Source organism: Silene latifolia, chromosome 10 (genome assembly GCF_048544455.1).
Source record: "Silene latifolia isolate original U9 population chromosome 10, ASM4854445v1, whole genome shotgun sequence".
NCBI lineage: Eukaryota > Viridiplantae > Streptophyta > Magnoliopsida > Caryophyllales > Caryophyllaceae > Silene > Silene latifolia.
This window is the reverse complement of record NC_133535.1, coordinates 117588008-117606167: the sequence shown is the minus strand read 5'-3', so window position 1 is coordinate 117606167 and position 18160 is coordinate 117588008. Positions and strand designations below refer to the sequence as shown.

The following is an 18160-nucleotide window of genomic DNA, read 5'->3' as shown; positions in this document are numbered from 1 at the left end:
GGACTTGTCGATGCATTCTCTGCAGAAGCGATGAAGACATTCCATAACTGTTCTTGTCTTTCGGATGATCCCTGCCACATGTACCAGAGAAACTTAAAAACAGGGTATAAAACAAAAAAAAAGGCTCTAATTCCTAGCAGATCAACTGCAGTAACTTATAGTTTCTGATGTAAGTTTCAGGGAAAGGACAACCTAAATGTGAGAACAAATAAAATGAAAATAAGCCATAAAATGGATCAGATATTATGCAAATAAGACGTTAAAACAAACTAGCATCGCCTTTTATATAGAAAAATGCAAATAAGACGTTAAAACAAAATAATAAATTATTCCGCATGAATCCGGCTAATAAACTTGACTGATCAAAAATGAAATATACCTGTACCACCATCGCCAACAAGAACAAGTTTGAAACTAGGGTATTCAACTGTCTGCTGATTTGGCAACGCCTATTAAATCAAATCAAACAACAAAATCAAAATCGAATGATATAAATCGAGAAGAGATTAACAGAATCAAATTAATGTAATCTCGTACCAAACTGTAATAGATAAATAATTTAGAACACAATCAAAAGACAGTAGCAACAAAAATTAACAATAGATCAAATTCAGCGATATAATCTCAAATGAATCGGAAAACAGATCGAAATCATTAATGTAATCCCCATACTAAATCAAAAAAATGATTGAACAATTAAGAACAGAACAGAGAAATTAAACCTGAAATTCTCATCTTCATTAACTCGAAAATTAAAGACTAAAACAAAAATTTGTATGGTATGGGCACCAGTGGAGGTGAAGAAGACTGGAAGGAAGCCACCAACAAAGAGGGGGATGCCGACAAGAGGGAGGAAGTAAGGCGGTAGTTGAATTGGAACTGGAATTGGAAGTGGAAGTAATAGAATTGAGTTGAATTCTAGGGTTTGTAGTTGATGATGAATTGATTAATGGTAAGAAGCCGGCGGAAAAAGCGGCGGTGGTGGGAAGCAATCGCCGCCGTCGACGGCGGAGAAATCCAACGGAAAAGCGAATGCAAATACGATGTCGTTGAAGGATGATATTTCGACGATGATTGATGGAGAAGGAGATACGAACAATGTGTGGGATTTCAGGGAATATAATAGAAGAGAGAGAAAGAAAAAGTAAAGTGTGAGGTAATATAAAAGTCGCGCGTCATTGATGTATATGCTTGGTTAATCTCAGCCGTAAGATCTTATTATTCAATGGTTTAGATTTTTCAAACTCACAACTCACCGTAAGAACCAAACTCACGAGATCCCGCCTCTATATATATATATATATATATATATATATATATATATATATATATATATATATATATATATATATATATATATATATATATATATATATATATATATATATATATATATATATATTATATATACTCCCTCCATTCAACTCCACTTTACAAGTTTCTTTTATCACGTTTGCCAACGCAGCTTTTACACGATAAATATCATTAGTTGCGTATTTGCAAAAATTATAAAAGTTAGATATTTTTAATGTACTCTTAAAGACGAATTAAATAAGATCCCACATAAATATATTTTGACTTATGTATCGAGAGAAAATTGAAGTTGAATGTCCGCTTGTGAATAGTGCGCAAAATAGAAAGTTGCAAAGTGGAGTTGAATGGAGGGAGTATATATATATATATATATATATATATATATATATATATATATATATATATATATATATATATATATATATATATATATATAGAGGCGGGATCCGGTGAGAACGATCACTCGGTGCAAACGGTGAGAACGACCTACAATAGTAATTTAATCAAAAACATCACGCGTGATTTTGACAAAAGCTAGCACACAGCTAAACCCGACTGTTTGACCAAAAAATCAACAAAATCTCTTTCTCTCTCTACTTTCCAAAATTTTCCCCCAAATCTAATCAAATATTTTCCGCGAAAACACAAGAAATTCCGCGAAAAACACACAGACTATAGCCGCCAAAATCGACTAAATTGATCGTAATCAATCGCGTTGATCATCTAATTGATGTACTGATATAATACTTTTCTGATTGTTTTGGTGTGATTGATGCATTCACAATCGATTTTGTGATTTCGATTGGCATTCCAGAATTATTTTAATCGTAGAAAATTATGGATGTTGAGGGTTCTAGCGATTTGGGGGAACATGCGATGCGATTGTTCAGTTTGCTAGCAATGATATCGTGCGATCACCGTCTCATCTAGGTATGTACATCTGAAAATCAGATGAGATAAGTCTTTTATATTAATCGTTGCAATAAAATCGTCTGATTGATGTATTTGTTGATCATTTTGATGCGTATTCATACTAATTTAAACATATGAAGACAAATTATTACGATTGCTGCACGTGTATCGTTAGCTTTGATTGATATTATGAATTGATGAGTCTGATGGATATGAACAGTTATCTTACCGGTCTGGTTAGTGTATATGCTATGCAGTTTGTTTTAGAGTTGATTATTACACTTTGATCAAATTTCTTATGCACGCTATACAAAGTATTCCGTGTGTTTCAATATCATGAATATTAGTATAATTGATGTATATGCCTTATATGGAAAACGTGCCTGGTAGAAGAACGAAACCGCCCTTTATAGACCAACGTTTATGAAATACATGTATATTAGTATAGTTGATGCGTTTGTGTTTTGTCAGCAGCGTATCTAGAATTATAATTAAGGGATATACCGATTCGTGTCATAATAAACATTTGACTTTCTGCCTGTGACAAGATTATAAGACATGATTGATGTATATTGACGTCTACGTTAAGTAGTCGATAATGAAAAATACGAAATTTCAGCGATCGGCACAACTTTTCGAGATAATTTCGTGGTTTTTTTGTTTTCTAATTGATTTCGTGCTTTTGACTAAATTAGCGTACCTGAACATTATATTTGTTGTGCATTAGTTATTTGAGCTTCTTTGCTTATACCCTTATTGTTCTACTGTGTAGCGTGCATAGATGCAGGCTCACCAATCATTGAGACAAACCCGAAGGAAAGAATACCCGTATGTGCGCCAGAATTGAAGCCTGTTTTGGGTATGATCTTTGATAAACTAGATGATGGGCTAGATTTCTATAAGGCTTATGCTACTAACTCTGGTTTTAAAATGCGAAAGTCGACACAACGAAACGTGGATGGGGTTGTCATGACTAAATCTTGTGTGTGCGATAAAAAAATTTGGAGAAAGTAAGCCTAGAGGGAAGGTAAAAAAAAGACAAAGAACTAGAATTTTATGTAATGCAAAAATTTTTTTCCGTAGAAATGAAAAAGGTCAATATGTTATTGTTGACTTTCATGAAGGACATACCCATCTCCTCTCAACACCAAACACCGTGGTACATTTGATCGAGTCCCAGAGTTAACCCTTATACATAAATCCATGATTGTTGAGAATTCTAAGGTGAATAAAGGGCCTGTGCAAAGCTTTAGGATGTTCAAAGAATACGTGAAAGGGTATCAAAATGTCGGGGCATCACTTGAGGACTTCAAAAATTTTTGGAGGGATGTGAAAAAATTTATTAAAGGGTATGACGCGCAAATGATGATTGAAAATTTCATGCACAAAAAAGCCATGTGTAGTTCGTACTACTTTGATTTTGATGTTGACGATCGTGGTCGACTATCTAGGGTTTGTTGGTTTGACCCTATAGCTATAAAGAATTACAGTCTTTTTGGTGATATGACGTCTTTTGACACGACGTTTAATATGAACACGTATAAAATGATATTTGCCCCTTTCACGGGGGTTGATCATCACAAAAAATGCGTGTCATTTGGAGCAGGACTTATAAGGAAAGAGCGATGAGGATTTCGTATGGTTGTTTCAGAATTTTCTAAGTGCAATGAGCAATAAGTATCCTGTATGCATAATTACCGATCGGGATAGGGGCATAAGATCGGGGGTTAAAACAGTGTTCGGGGACAAAACTCAAAGACTGAGATATTGCATGTGGCATATCATGAAAAAGCTGCAGACAAGATCGGAACTACGCTATATCGGGAAACTAACTTCATGAAAGAGTTGTGCTCTGTGTTTGGCGGAAGATATCGAACCGTCGAGTTTGAGGAACGGTGGTGCTCGATTATATCTTCATACGGGCTGACCGGCAATGAATGGTTAGATACCATGTTTGACAAAAGGGCTTTTTGGATCCCACCTATTTCGGGGATTTATTTATGGGTGGACTAATGAGAACCACGTCAGTGTCCGAGTCCGAGAATAGCTTTTTCGGAAATTTCATGAACCCACACTTAACTTTGGTTGAGTTTCTTATGAGGTATGAGAGTGCTATGGATGCTCAGCGATGGAAACAATCTAAATTAATAGCCGAATCAAAAAACTCCTTCCCTGATCTAGAGACGCCTCACCCTTTGGAAAAACACGCTTCTGAGTTCTACACCCCGGTGATGTTTTACGAATTTAAAAACGAGTGGGTGGTGCCTGTTTCACCTGTGGTGTTAAAATATTAGGGGTTACTACGGTGATGACATCCCCATTATTGATCGTGAAAAAGACAAAGTTTACAATGTTATCTTTATCTCTGACGAAATGAAAGTGAACGCACTGTAAAAAGTTCGAGAGACATGGAATTTTGTGCCGTCATGCGCTTTACGTGTTGAAAGAACAAGGCCTTGACAATGTTCCAGAACAGTATCTGTTAAGTCGGTGGAGCAAATTGGCAACATGTCAGCCGATTTGTAGTAATGTGCCACATACTTTAATTGAAGATTGTAACTCATTAGATGTTAGACGGCACAAAATTGGTACCTTATGGTCCGAGGTGTTCTCGTGTGTGACGCTCATTGAACAAAAACGAGTATGTTGACGAATTCTTTGGGAATTTTGAAAGATTTTAAAGATAAGATAAACGCACAAGCCAGTACGTCGGAATGTAGTAGTAGTAGTACCACGGGTGATAGGCTGAGAAAGAAGAATAGGGAACTTGAGATGCTCTTAGGAACAAAAATACCAAAGGAAGTGGTTGTCTTACCTCCTGTACAGTCAAAAACAAAAGGGTCTGGAAAAAGAATGATGTCCCAAAGGGAAAAAGCTACAAAAGAACAGAAGAAAGCGGCCAGGAAATGCAATGCTTGCGGAGAGGTAGGATTCCATGATAGTCGGAATTGTCCTGGGAGAGTATGATTCCATGATACAGGTACGCTATTAATTTGATCAAACTGAAATAGTTTCCTTTCATCTGTTTAATATTTCTGGCGGTAGATGATTGACAGTATCTATATATCCTCTTGATCGAATATCCGATGCCTACGAGGAGTCTTAAAACGCCTCTTTAGCCTCTGGTCTATCCTTCGACTCGTGGAATTGAGTTGTTTTCTGGTGATGACAATTGCAGATGATACCTGTTGCTGCTAATGATGTTGCCTTTTCAGTTCATGTTGTATTAATGACTGTGCAGATTGAATATGTTTAGTTCGATTGTTGTATCTAATCAAATTTGTAACCGTTAATGTTTTATAGCATTTGTTCGTTTCAGGAATGAACAACGGAAAAGAGATGCGGAACACATACCCAAATATAAATGAATAATGGCGGGAGGAATTGATACTTCATTTTTGCTCTGCTATATGGGATTTTTGAACATTTTTTTTTTTTTTTTTTTTTTTTTTTTTTGATTTTTTTTTTTTTTTTTTTTTATAGCATTTGTTTTATAGCACAACATAATAGCGTATCCACATGGATTATATGTGCATCCGGCAAAATTTGAAAGTGTATCTGTCCGAATTGTGAATGGAAACACTTTTTTTTTTTTGTCGGAAGGAAACACTTGTTATATCATATACAAGTGAAAGTTTATGGAAGGCTTGCGTTCTAGATATTAAGTAGCTAATGAATCTGCTCATTTTTTGATATGTGAAATGGTAAAAAGTAAGCTTTCAGGTTTCTTCACAAAAAGCGTGACTATTAACACGACTGTTGCACATGTTTTTCATGAAAATCGTACACGTTAGTATTAATTGTGAAAAAACGCAGCGTAACATATTAATAAACAAAGATTCGCGAACTTAAGTTACATAGACAAAATCCTAATATTGTATGACATCTAATTATCTATTACCTGATGATTTCATTAGACACGATTGATTTCAATAGTCACAAATGATATTGTACAAGGCGTCTTTTAAAAAAAAAAAAGGTTGTTGGTGGGTTGTTAAAGAATATAGTATTGGTATGGTATCACAATTGATGTTGTGGTTATTAACATGTTTGGTAAACATATTAACATGATTGATGCACATGTTATACATGATGAGCGTGAGTATTAACACGATTGGTGCACATGTTATACATGATCAACATACTTAGTAATTAAAGAGGTTGCCCGAATCCTAGCCCATTGCCACATAGACACCACCATTTGTCTAAACACAGACAGACGGTATGGGATGCATATCCTACATATTATCCACAAAAAGTAGATGCCCTTCCATTACAAACGGTCAAAGCTATCATGATTCCATATCCAACGGGATGCCACAAATGAAAACAACATGAACCAAAGGCGTTTCAAAAGACGCCTTGTACTTAGAAAACCAGATACACAAATAACGTAAAGGTAGTTAATACAATGCAACAAAGCCCCAATTACACCATCACAAAGTCCATAAGATGTACATGACGTTTACTAAGCCTACATGTCAGCCACAATCCTGCCAAACGCAAAGCCGCTCCCATGACTTTTAGTAAGCCTACATATCACACATGAGAAAAGAAAACAATGTAAACCTTGCACTTGTACAGATGTGATCAGTTAAAACTAACAATAAAGACAAAATGAAAAATGAGATTTATTTTGAATACCTTACGATTGTTCTCCTGCCAACGTAACAATTTGAGCGCGACGTCCTTCCTAAATCCAGCCAACGCCTTGAAGTTGCTTTTGTCTTCCCACAGACCTCGGTTGCGGCCAGCTTCTAACCACTTGAGGACATGAACGCCGCAATCAAACCTTCGACAAACAAAACTAGAATAAGTACCAACACAGGCGGCCTTACTTTATCATCCGTGCACAAGTCACCCCATGTCCAGCATACAAAAATCAAATAAAAACATGGGACATTTCGTCGCGACGCACATACTGCATTAAATGTACCTAACAACTGACCTAGTGTGACATACTCAGCCGAAAAGTAAATTAAAAAAGATGAGTACTTACAGATTTTGCTGCTGAGGAACAGTCAGAGTCAAAAACTTAGCTAGAGGCACCCCTACAAGATGCTTGTAGCCTTTGGACCGGCATAAGATCTGGAAGACATTAGTAACCTAAAACAAAATGATACATTGAACCTATTAGTCATGAATCCTCAAGGAAAGCATTATCTGAACGAGAACAATTATAATATTTTTAAAAATATACCACTTCAGCAGACAAGTTCGAGTGTCGGCCGGATATCCTTAGGACGTAGTGAGTTCAGAATATAGTTCGTCTTCATCTCCAGATCACACACAATAAGAAACCAGTGATCATTATCAATGATGGGTATAAAAACCTGTTGACAAAAATGAAAGACGTATGGTATGAATGAAATGGGTTTGATCTTCATAAACGAAAAAAATACAGTGTGATACATATCCACAGGTTAGAAAAACAGAACAATATACTTACGGCTTTCACACACACCCCATCTGTAGGCATATATGATGTTTTGATGTAATTGCGACCAAGATTTTTATCTCGTTGAGGATTGAGATTCTAGAATAGACAAACATATCGATTATTAAGACAAACATTCAAATTGATAATAGAAAGTTAATCACGGATGAGAAGGGTAACACTCACACGTGCAGTAGATGGGATATACAACAAATCTGGCTTTAGCATAGTTGAATAGATCCCGAACATATCGATCACCTAAAATTGAAAAAACGAGTGTTGTTCTATACTACATAAAAATAGAAATAAACACGTACGAAAATTAAGTAGTCACCATACCATATCCGCAACCCACTTCCGGGGTTTCAAAGAGCACATGCCTTCCTTTGTTACTTGACCAAAGCTTGTCTCGACGACTACGTCACTACAAAAAGAACATATACACCAACGAAAAAAAGCTTATTATGTGCTACTTCTAACAACACATATAAAGTTGACAAAGTAAACATACTAAAAAAGATGAAACATTACTCTTTAGCTGATTCTCCCGCACGTATAAGGAACACGTAGTCTAACAGGTGCGTGTCAGAATATTCCACTTCTTTTACAGCCGCTTGTTTCCTTTTAAAAACGAAAAAGGACAATATATTTAGTAAGGTTAACGATCACTTGCAAACAAAAAAAAAACAAAAAAAAAAAAGAAAAAGAAAAAGAAAAAAAATGGGTGCTTGCCCAGATTTGACGTTAAGACGCTTCGCAGCCATCAACACTTGTTTTGATAATTCGTTCTGAGGACACGACAAAACCGCAAAACAGTACTTCATCTTCTGTTTAAGAAGGATCTTGCCAATTGCAGCCCCGATCTAGATTTGGATGGTTCAATATGTGAAACAATTGTTAATGAGAAAGTTGTGATTGCTTATTTACTAAACGTACATAGCCAAAAAAAAGGACGTATCTTACATTTATGAACTGAGATTTGAGCAATTGGCGGGACCCCGTATATGTCTCCATATAACACATCAGATAAATGCCATCATCAACGACGTCAATCACATGCGTTTTGGGGACGAATTCTTCACATGAGAAAAACTGGACTGTCTTAAATCTGAATGATTTGGAGACCATGTCACATCGAACAAAATCCCTCTGAAAAAAGTCAGATTACAATCAGAAACGTCAACGGAGTAAGAAAACTAAATTAAACGTTTGACAAAGTGAACTGGTGTGCGCAAAAATCATGTTCTCACCACCATACGAACAGAATCAGAGAAGTCCACTGATTTAGGAAGCATAGGATGAATGACTTCAATCTTTCGAGACACCATGTTAACACAGACCAGATGCGGCTCACGGAGTGTAAAAGGGAACATCATCTGGTTTTGAAACACATATATTAACCTTAGTAGAAACCTAAACAGGACAAAACTGACAAATGATACTAAAAATAAAAAAATACAGATGCTGAAAGCTCACCAATTTGACGTTATCGTATTCGGTAATATCTTCACATTTGATTCCCTGAAATTAAACATATTTAACAACCAAAATAAAGTCAGGTAGGACGATAGCAAGAATATCTATATAGAAAAACATAACATTGATTAAAATCGAAGGTTAAAACAAAGATAAATCAATCATAGGGAAACTTACATTAGGAGTCACAAAAGCGTATAAACGCAAAGGGGATGAGGCAGCTTTTAACTCCTCTCGCTTGTTCAATAGATTAGCCCATGTATTTATCACATTTGTAGAAATCTTTTGTGTCGAGATAAAGGACACTAAATCGTACCTTCTTATTTGGAACAAACGATTCTGAACAATACCTCATTTGAAAATAACAAGACAAATCGAAACAATAGACAAAAAATATAGATACGTTCGATATACTAACGAATTACCCCACAAACTGATCACGATTAAACATTTAACTTGAGATTGAAATAGGTTGAAAAAAAAAAAAGATTATAAATACCTTTCATCAGATCCTTCCTCAAAAACCAAGTCAGAAACATCTTTCTCCGGTTGGCTCAATTCAGAAAACATAGATATGTTCCTTTGAATAAAAGGTGACTTGTATACGGTTGGAACAACTACACCTCTCTTGGTCTCTATGTTAGCAGCATGGTGGACTACGTGAACTGATTCAACAGGTTCATTAGGACAATCGGGAGAAGCAACAGGTGCATTAGGAGCGGCAGACGGGGAGAAACAACGATTCGAAGGACGATCAGGAGAACCAGTGGTGCGATTTATCTTGAGATTGAAATAGATTGAAGGTCGGGAACTCGGGAGCAACTCGTCTTTTCTTTGGTACAGGTACATCCACTGGATCCTTGTTGAACGCGTTACCCAACGCGATGGGCCGCCACAAAGGTAGGATCGTTCAACAAGGATCGTCATTCGCTTCCGGTGTAGATGGAACACGACCGCCATGAACCGCGGAGGTGACCTACCCCCGTAGTAGACGTATCCTTAAGCGTGTGTGAATCGCTCCCGAACCCGAGGCAAACAAAGAGATTCATCGATGCGCTTGTCACGCCACCAACAATCGGGTCACCCCGTCCGCGATCCACTTTTGTCCCAAGCTCATCTTCAGTACACAGGTGGTGTTAATGGAAACCCCTAGTAGAGAGTCGCCATGGCGGACAGGTGACAAACAACTGCAGAATTCGGCATTATACGCGGCGTATTAATAGAATCTGCGAAATTCGAAATGCGATAGCAAGGGCTTTATTTGTGCTTGCCGCGTTTCAATGCAAGAACCGACGTGTGATCTGTTGGCATCGTGCCCATCACGTCCATTGTTGTCAGCCGCGTCATCTTCGTCATTACCAACAATATCATCATCCTCAGACACAACATCAAAGTCTTTGATTCGCCACGGCTCTCCACATACCCAGGACCAAAGCAATTTGGGTGCTTTTACCAATGTGAATCAATAAAACCAGAACCAAACCGATGAGCTTCCCTTTTTTCTCTAGATATTCGCAAAGAAATCGCTTCCTTCGTCCATGTACATAATGTTGGGAACACCGCGGGAATCGATCTAGCCTTAAAAACCGACCTATCAAGGTAAATGAAAATTAAAACCATGATAGGACCTTTATAGATCTTCTTACTGACTCCCATTGGCCTCCTTCTCCTTATCATCTCTCCACTTTGTTCAACACTTGCAATCAAGTTTCTTCGGGTAAAATCGCACCATCTCAGTTTTGGAATCACGGAGACATCACTCAAACACTTGAGTATTCGCACACTTGGAACACTTCCCTTAATTCCCATAAGAAACTTGAGACACAACATATACGACAAAATTTCTCTTGAAATCATCCCCACCTTGTCTCTGTTCAGCCATCTTATTCAATAGGTGGGTGTAGGTAACTTTGTCAACACCCTCAAACTGAGACTTCCATGCAGTAACCATCTCTACAAACACCTCGGTCTGATCAAAACGAGTGGCTTGCACTATTTCTACCTCACCCATAGGTAACCCTGTGGCAAGATGAACATCTTCATCCCGAATAGGCAACTGGTTGTTTAATAGGGAAGACGTGAATGGATCAAATCCGGAGACAAGCCAGTGTGCTAACTGCCCGGGAAGCATATCCGTTTTAAGGCACAGTATACCGCCAAAGCCCATCTCTTGAATATCTGAGATTTGATTGTCGGAAAGGCCACTATTGATGAAATTTAAAAGACCACTAGGACTCATCCTTGTTTTCAATACCGGAAAATCTTCGGAAGGATCACATCCAGCTTGATGCATACTTAAGTCAGGGACTGCTCGATGTCTGCTTGTCCCTTCTCCATCTAGTGCCGATGTTTCTAACCGTGTTCTCTTCATAATGACACCTGTTATCATAAAAAATGTAGATGTCAAATGTAATCAATGTACCTAAATAACAACAAATGCGTATGGACATATGTGATAAACTGAACCTATATATCACAGTGCAAAACACATAGAAACCTCATTGTAAAGGAACAAGCGAAACAAAAATAAGCCATGAAAAAAGGTTTCCAGAAACAATATGCATAGGTACATTTATACACACAACATAAACTAAAAGACGTATCCAGCAACTCATTCAACGTACATATAGCCCGTAATGACGTACATGACAGGCACATAACCCAATAAATGAACAAAACTCACATCAACACACAAACAATCCATGAAAAAAAAACTCTCCCTACATACCAAGGGCATCACAGATATGATAAAGCGGGAAAAAAATAAAATGCAAAACAAATGAAGATGTGGTCCCCCTCATGAAAAGGGCGCTGATGTAGACATTGTTATTAAACTCAAAAATAACATACGTATGGGCTAAATAGACGTGATTAACGAGTATTAAAGTGCACCTACACCCTAAACTACACATTAAGTGTAAAACACCAACTGAAACACACAACAAAACAAAAACAAATAAATAAAATAATACAAACAGTCAAAAAAAGCATATACCGCACACACAAACTTATGCCAAGCATACAAAAATGCCACAAATACGTAGGACATATCAGAAAGACAAACACCACATGAATGTACCTATGTACTGACAATGTGTGACTAATAATGATTGACGCGTACCTAGGCGATACGGTACCATTAAAACGTATGAAAAAGGCGGATAACACACACAAGCTTAAATCTGAAGTAAACACAAGGACATAACGTGGAAAACACACATAAAATTAGCTCAACAAGAAAAAACAACAACTAGAAGGTTGTAAACAACACAAATCTCAGAAAGAAAAACATCAAAACTTCAATCGTGTTAAACTTAGAGTGCTAAACAGCAAAACAAGGAGGAAAAAAATGTAAAATCACACCAAGACGACGATGCTCCTAAGTTGAAACAAAACAAAAACCTGCATGCAACCGAACGGAAATAAGTATCAAATAAAATCAATGAATAATCCGAACATAAACAAAAATATACCTAAAATTAACCACGACAGTAATAACAAATACCTAATTAACAGATTCTCAACCGTAACGCAGATAAACCTGCATTGATGATTTCGAAAGACAACAACGAACATAGAATCAGCTTATCAAAGGATAATTCAGCTTAATAAAAGAAATTATCGAAGAAATAGGCATAAACAACTACAAGATGAAGATCAAAACATACCAGAATACTTGCGAATTTTATAGAAAATAGAGCGATTAAGTAGAGCAGAACGTGAAAACGGCAGTCGAATGATAATCAATCATCATTATCAACAATTAATCCACCGCAAATTGACGAACACCGCAAATTGACGAACAACTGATTTAGAGAAGAAATTAGGGTAAACCTGCATTAATGATTTCGAAAGACAAATACGAAGTTAGATTCAGCTTAGTAAAGAATAACTCAGCTTAATAAAACAAAAAAAAGAAGAAATAGACATTAACAACTAAAAGTTGAAGATCAAATCATACCTAATTACTTGCAAAATCCATGGAAATACAGCGATTAAAGGAATTAGAACGAGAAAACGGCAAACGAATCATAATCATTCATTGTTAACAACAAGTAATGCACCGGAAATTGATGACGAAATGATTTGGGGAAGAAATTAGGGTTTATGGTGATTTGGGGGAAAAAGGTAGAGAGAAGAGCGAAACAGAAAAAATGAGAGGAGAGAGAAGGAAATGATAAAAATCTCACAAATATATATGAACCGCGTAAAATTGAAAAATTAACAAAACCGTATAATAACTGTTATAAAATCCTACTATTGTAGGTCGTTCTCACCGTTTGCACCGAGTGATCGTTCTCACCGGATCCTAAATCTATATATATATATATATATATATATATATATATATATATATATATATATATATATATATATATATATATATATAGAGAGAGAGAGAGAGAGAGAGAGGATCATGTAAGTCCACCTTTTGTGGTTGAGTCCATAACTCCTAATCTAAGCCTTTGGATGAGAAAGATGAAGGGTTAAGATTAGATCTAAGAAAGTGAATGAATGGCTCAGATTATAATAAAATATGTGGACTAGAATAACCCTATAAAAAGAAAAAACCCTATTTTTTTCTCATTTTCTGCCTCCCTCTTTCTCACTCATCATCTCTCTCTCTCTAAACCCTCACCTCTCTACAAACCTTAAATCTCTCCTCCCCAACAACCACCACTGCCTTCTGTCTGCCACGACCCCACCGCCTCACTTCCTCCTCTCTCTAACTCCCTCATATCCCCATCTCCGCCGCCGCCGCCTGCCTGCCACGACCACCACCACCTCCTGCCTGCCACGACTTCACCGCCCCCTGCTACGACACCCTTGCACTGCCGCCTCCTCCGCCACGCCGCCTCCCTCCTCTCCTCTTCCTCCTCCCTCGGCATCACCCAACACCTCCTCTCTGCCTCCATCGTGCCGCCTCTCTCTCTTCTCCCTTTTTTTTTTCAGATCTGAGAAAGAAGTTGGTGGTTGTGGCGGTTGTTCATGTGTGCGGCTGATGCGGTGGGTGTTGGTGGTTCTGCCACCCTCTCTCCCTTTTCTTTTCTTTTTTTCACATATGAGTGGTGGTGGGGGGGTTTTTTTTCGGCTGTGGTAGTGGTGTTATAGCGGGTGGTGAAGGGAAGTCAAGAGTCAGAGGTTTTTTTTGGGTGAGATTTTAGGGTTTACGATGGTGGTTGGTGGCGATGGGGGCGGGGTTGTTCTTCGGGTTGGTGTCATGGACTGGAGTTATACTCGTACCACAATAAAATTACACCTCTATTGACTAAACTTACACCTCCAGGCTAAAGTTACAATCTTGAAAGACAAAAGTTACACTTGAAAGGACTAAAGTTACAATAGTAATATCGGATTTTCTTAAATGTGCCCTTAGGGCACATGTTAATAAGTTAATTAGAGAAAGTTTGTTGAGAATATTTCACTAATTATGGTAAATATATGTTTATACATCTATCTTTCATGATTTATTCTCAACAAACTTTCTATATTTAACTTATTAACATGTGCCCTTAGGGCACATGTTAGAAAAACCCAAGTAATATATATTAATTCAAATTTTAACATACAAACCACTATATAACTAAAGTTACGACTCCAACGACTAAAGTTACACTTGAAAGGGCTAAAGTTACACTCGTAAAAGTATACAAATTCAAATTAATGCATAGAAACCATCATACGACTAAAGTTAAACCTAAAACGACTAAAGTTACACTTGTAGGGCAGTAAAGTTACACTTCTAAGATTACATAAATTCAAATTTATTTATTTATTTAAAATTACATTTTTATAACATAAATTAAAATTTTTGTGAATAAAATGGTTTGAAAAGGTTGAAGTTACACTCTAAAAGTTAAAGTTACACTCAAAAGTCATTAAATGAATAAAGTTACACTCATAATGCAGTAGAGTTACACTCAAAAAATATGTGGTTGAGAATAGGACTTAGGGACTCAACCAAAATAAGGGACTTACCTGAACATATATATATATATATATATATATATATATATATATATATATATATATGGTTTGAAAAGGTTGAAGTTACACTCTAAAAGTTAAAGTTACACTCAAAAGTCATTAAATGAATAAAGTTACACTCATAATACAGTAGAGTTACACTCAAAAAATATGTGGTTGAGAATAGGACTTAGGGACTCAACCAAAATGAGGGACTTATCTGAACCTATATATATAAATATATATATATATATATATATATATATATATATATATATAGTACCGGAGCACATTCGCCACAAGTTGAGAGCTGAGTTCGATTCCTTCTCCATGGCTGATAATATGACCGTCACGGAGTACTATCACCGGTTTATAGAGAGAGAGAGAGGGGGAGGGGGTTCTCATGAGTCCCTCATATTATATGAGTCCCTAAGTCCATATAAGAGCCTTTGGATGAAGGGAATGGATGGATGAGATTGCATCTCAATGGATGGCCACTTTTAGCTTTTCTTTAATCACCTCATTGGAAGGAAGCCACCAACAAAGAGGGGGATGTCGACAAGAGGGAGGAAGTAAGGCGGTAGTTGAATTGGAACTGGAATTGGAAGTGGAAGTAATAGAATTGAGTTGAATTCTAGGGTTTGTAGTTGATGATGAATTGATTAATGGTAAGAAGCCGGCGGAAAAAGCGGCGGTGGTGGGAAGCAATCGCCGCCGTCGACGGCGGAGAAATCCAACGGAAAAGCGAATGCAAATACGATGTCGTTGAAGGATGATATTTCGACGATGATTGATGGAGAAGGAGATACGAACAATGTGTGGGATTTCAGAGAATATAATAGAAGAGAGAGAAAGAAAAAGTAAAGTGTGAGGTAATATAAAAGTCGCGCGTCATTGATGTATATGCTTGGTTAATCTCAGCCGTAAGATCTTATTATTCAATGGTTTAGATTTTTCAAACTCACAACTCACCGTAAGAACCAAACTCACGAGATCCCGCTATATATATATATATATATATATATATATATATATATATATATATATATATATATATATAGATTTAGGATCCGGTGAGAACGATCACTCGGTGAGAACGGTGAGAACGAATAGTGAAAAAGTGATGTAAACAATTAAATATCCGGACAAATCCAACTCACGAAGTTATCGAAAACAAAGCGAAAACAAACCCAACTTACGCACTCATCTCTTATCCTTTCTCTATCCTGTAATTTTCCTAATTTGCTTACTTTATCTTGTTACACCCTAAATCACTCTAGCAAATCAATTTTTTTTTCGACATTCGATCTCATGAATTAAAGCTTAATTTTCACCTAAATATTACTTCAATTTCCATTTGTTCATTGTTCCTTCGTTCAATTCCTAAATGTGTAACTATGATGATGTTGGTCGTCAGTACTCGTGGAGTAATTGAAGGATGTTCGCTCATCGCCACACACTCATCGCCGACACCGAGCACCGTCACGGCACCGCCCTTTAGTCACCGTCGACAGTTCGGGCATTTCTCTTTTACGCCCATACCAAACCTGCTATTTCGTTGTTGATGGTACCGCAATCAAAGTGTTCAGCGTCCGATGCAAGCAACAACACGGATCGAGTAGCCGTATTAACCTCACCATACACTCAGATTCTCACCCTCAACTACCATGACTAATAATTTCTCCTCTTATTCTACCCTCCTTCAAAAAACCCATTCAATTAATCTGATAGTAATATAGTGTATGCTGTGTATCTAGTCCTCACAATGATGTATCTCAAACAGTTTTTAATGTATCTAGGAACAATTTTGGTGTATTAATGCGGTAGATACATTAAAATAGAGTTTAGATACATAAAATAACGGTGTAGATACATTATTTTGAGAGACGATAACGAGTGGTCACGCATCAAATTGGTTGCCTCAAATTTGCAGGGACTCCAACAACCACCACAATAGACGACTCCGGCGAGATTTTCAACAACCTCGACGGCGCGTGGTGATGAAGACCGTCCAATTCGACGCCTGGTCCTTTCGCCGGTTGTACCTCGGCGTTTGCGCAGGAGCCGAAAACGAGTAGAGAGGAATAAGAAGAGGAGAAGTGTCGGGCATAGAGACAAATTCGCCTGCGTATTGAACGTCGGACTGTTGCTTGGTGATAGGTGAAGAAGGAGATGGTGATAGTGTTAATGTGGGCTGACTTTATATCGTTAATAATGGTGAACAAAAAATTGATTTGTCAACTAAAAAAATGGGGTTGGGGGTTTTCAATAAAACGAAGAAAGCAGGGGAGAAGTTAATGGTTTGATTGGTTTAATTGGAAATTTCATTAGCCGTTGATTTCACTCTAATCTAAGGGATAAGGTTTGTTCTCACCGTTCTCACCGAATGATCGTTCTCACCGGATCTTGACTCTATATATATATATATATATATATATATATATATATATATATATATATATATATATATATATATATATTATATATACTCCCTCCATTCAACTCCACTTTACAAGTTTCTTTTATCACGTTTGCCAACGCAGCTTTTACACGATAAATATCATTAGTTGCGTATTTGCAAAAATTATAAAAGTTAGATATTTTTAATGTACTCTTAAAGACGAATTAAATAAGATCCCACATAAATATATTTTGACTTATGTATCGAGAGAAAATTGAAGTTGAATGTCCGCTTGTGAATAGTGCGCAAAATAGAAAGTTGCAAAGTGGAGTTGAATGGAGGGAGTATATATATATATATATATATATATATATATATATATATATATATATATATATATATATATATATATATATATATATATATATATATATAGAGAGAGAGAGAGAGAGAGAGAGAGAGAGAGAGAGAGGATCATGTAAGTCCACCTTTTGTGGTTGAGTCCATAACTCCTAATCTAAGCCTTTGGATGAGAAAGATGAAGGGTTAAGATTAGATCTAAGAAAGTGAATGAATGGCTCAGATTATAATAAAATATGTGGACTAGAATAACCCTATAAAAAGAAAAAACCCTATTTTTTCTCATTTTCTGC

General features: G+C 36.8%; 3 long non-coding RNA genes across 3 annotated transcripts; all 3 read right to left on the bottom strand.

Annotated features, from left to right (window-relative positions):
- Positions 1-6432: 6432 nt before the first annotated feature.
- On the bottom strand, positions 6433-7327 carry LOC141609144 (uncharacterized). Its single transcript, XR_012527248.1, has 3 exons — positions 7226-7327; positions 6871-7018; positions 6433-6758 (listed from the first exon to the last, which is right to left on the bottom strand). It is a non-coding gene; the product is annotated as an uncharacterized LOC141609144 (long non-coding RNA).
- A 522-nt stretch (positions 7328-7849) lies between these two features.
- Positions 7850-8283, bottom strand: LOC141609143 (uncharacterized). Its single transcript, XR_012527247.1, has 3 exons — positions 8195-8283; positions 8003-8087; positions 7850-7921 (listed from the first exon to the last, which is right to left on the bottom strand). It is a non-coding gene; the product is annotated as an uncharacterized LOC141609143 (long non-coding RNA).
- A 4056-nt stretch (positions 8284-12339) lies between these two features.
- Positions 12340-12936, bottom strand: LOC141609142 (uncharacterized). The gene is made up of 3 exons (XR_012527246.1): positions 12808-12936; positions 12645-12680; positions 12340-12541 (listed from the first exon to the last, which is right to left on the bottom strand). It is a non-coding gene; the product is annotated as an uncharacterized LOC141609142 (long non-coding RNA).
- Between the last annotated feature and the right edge of the window lie 5224 nt (positions 12937-18160).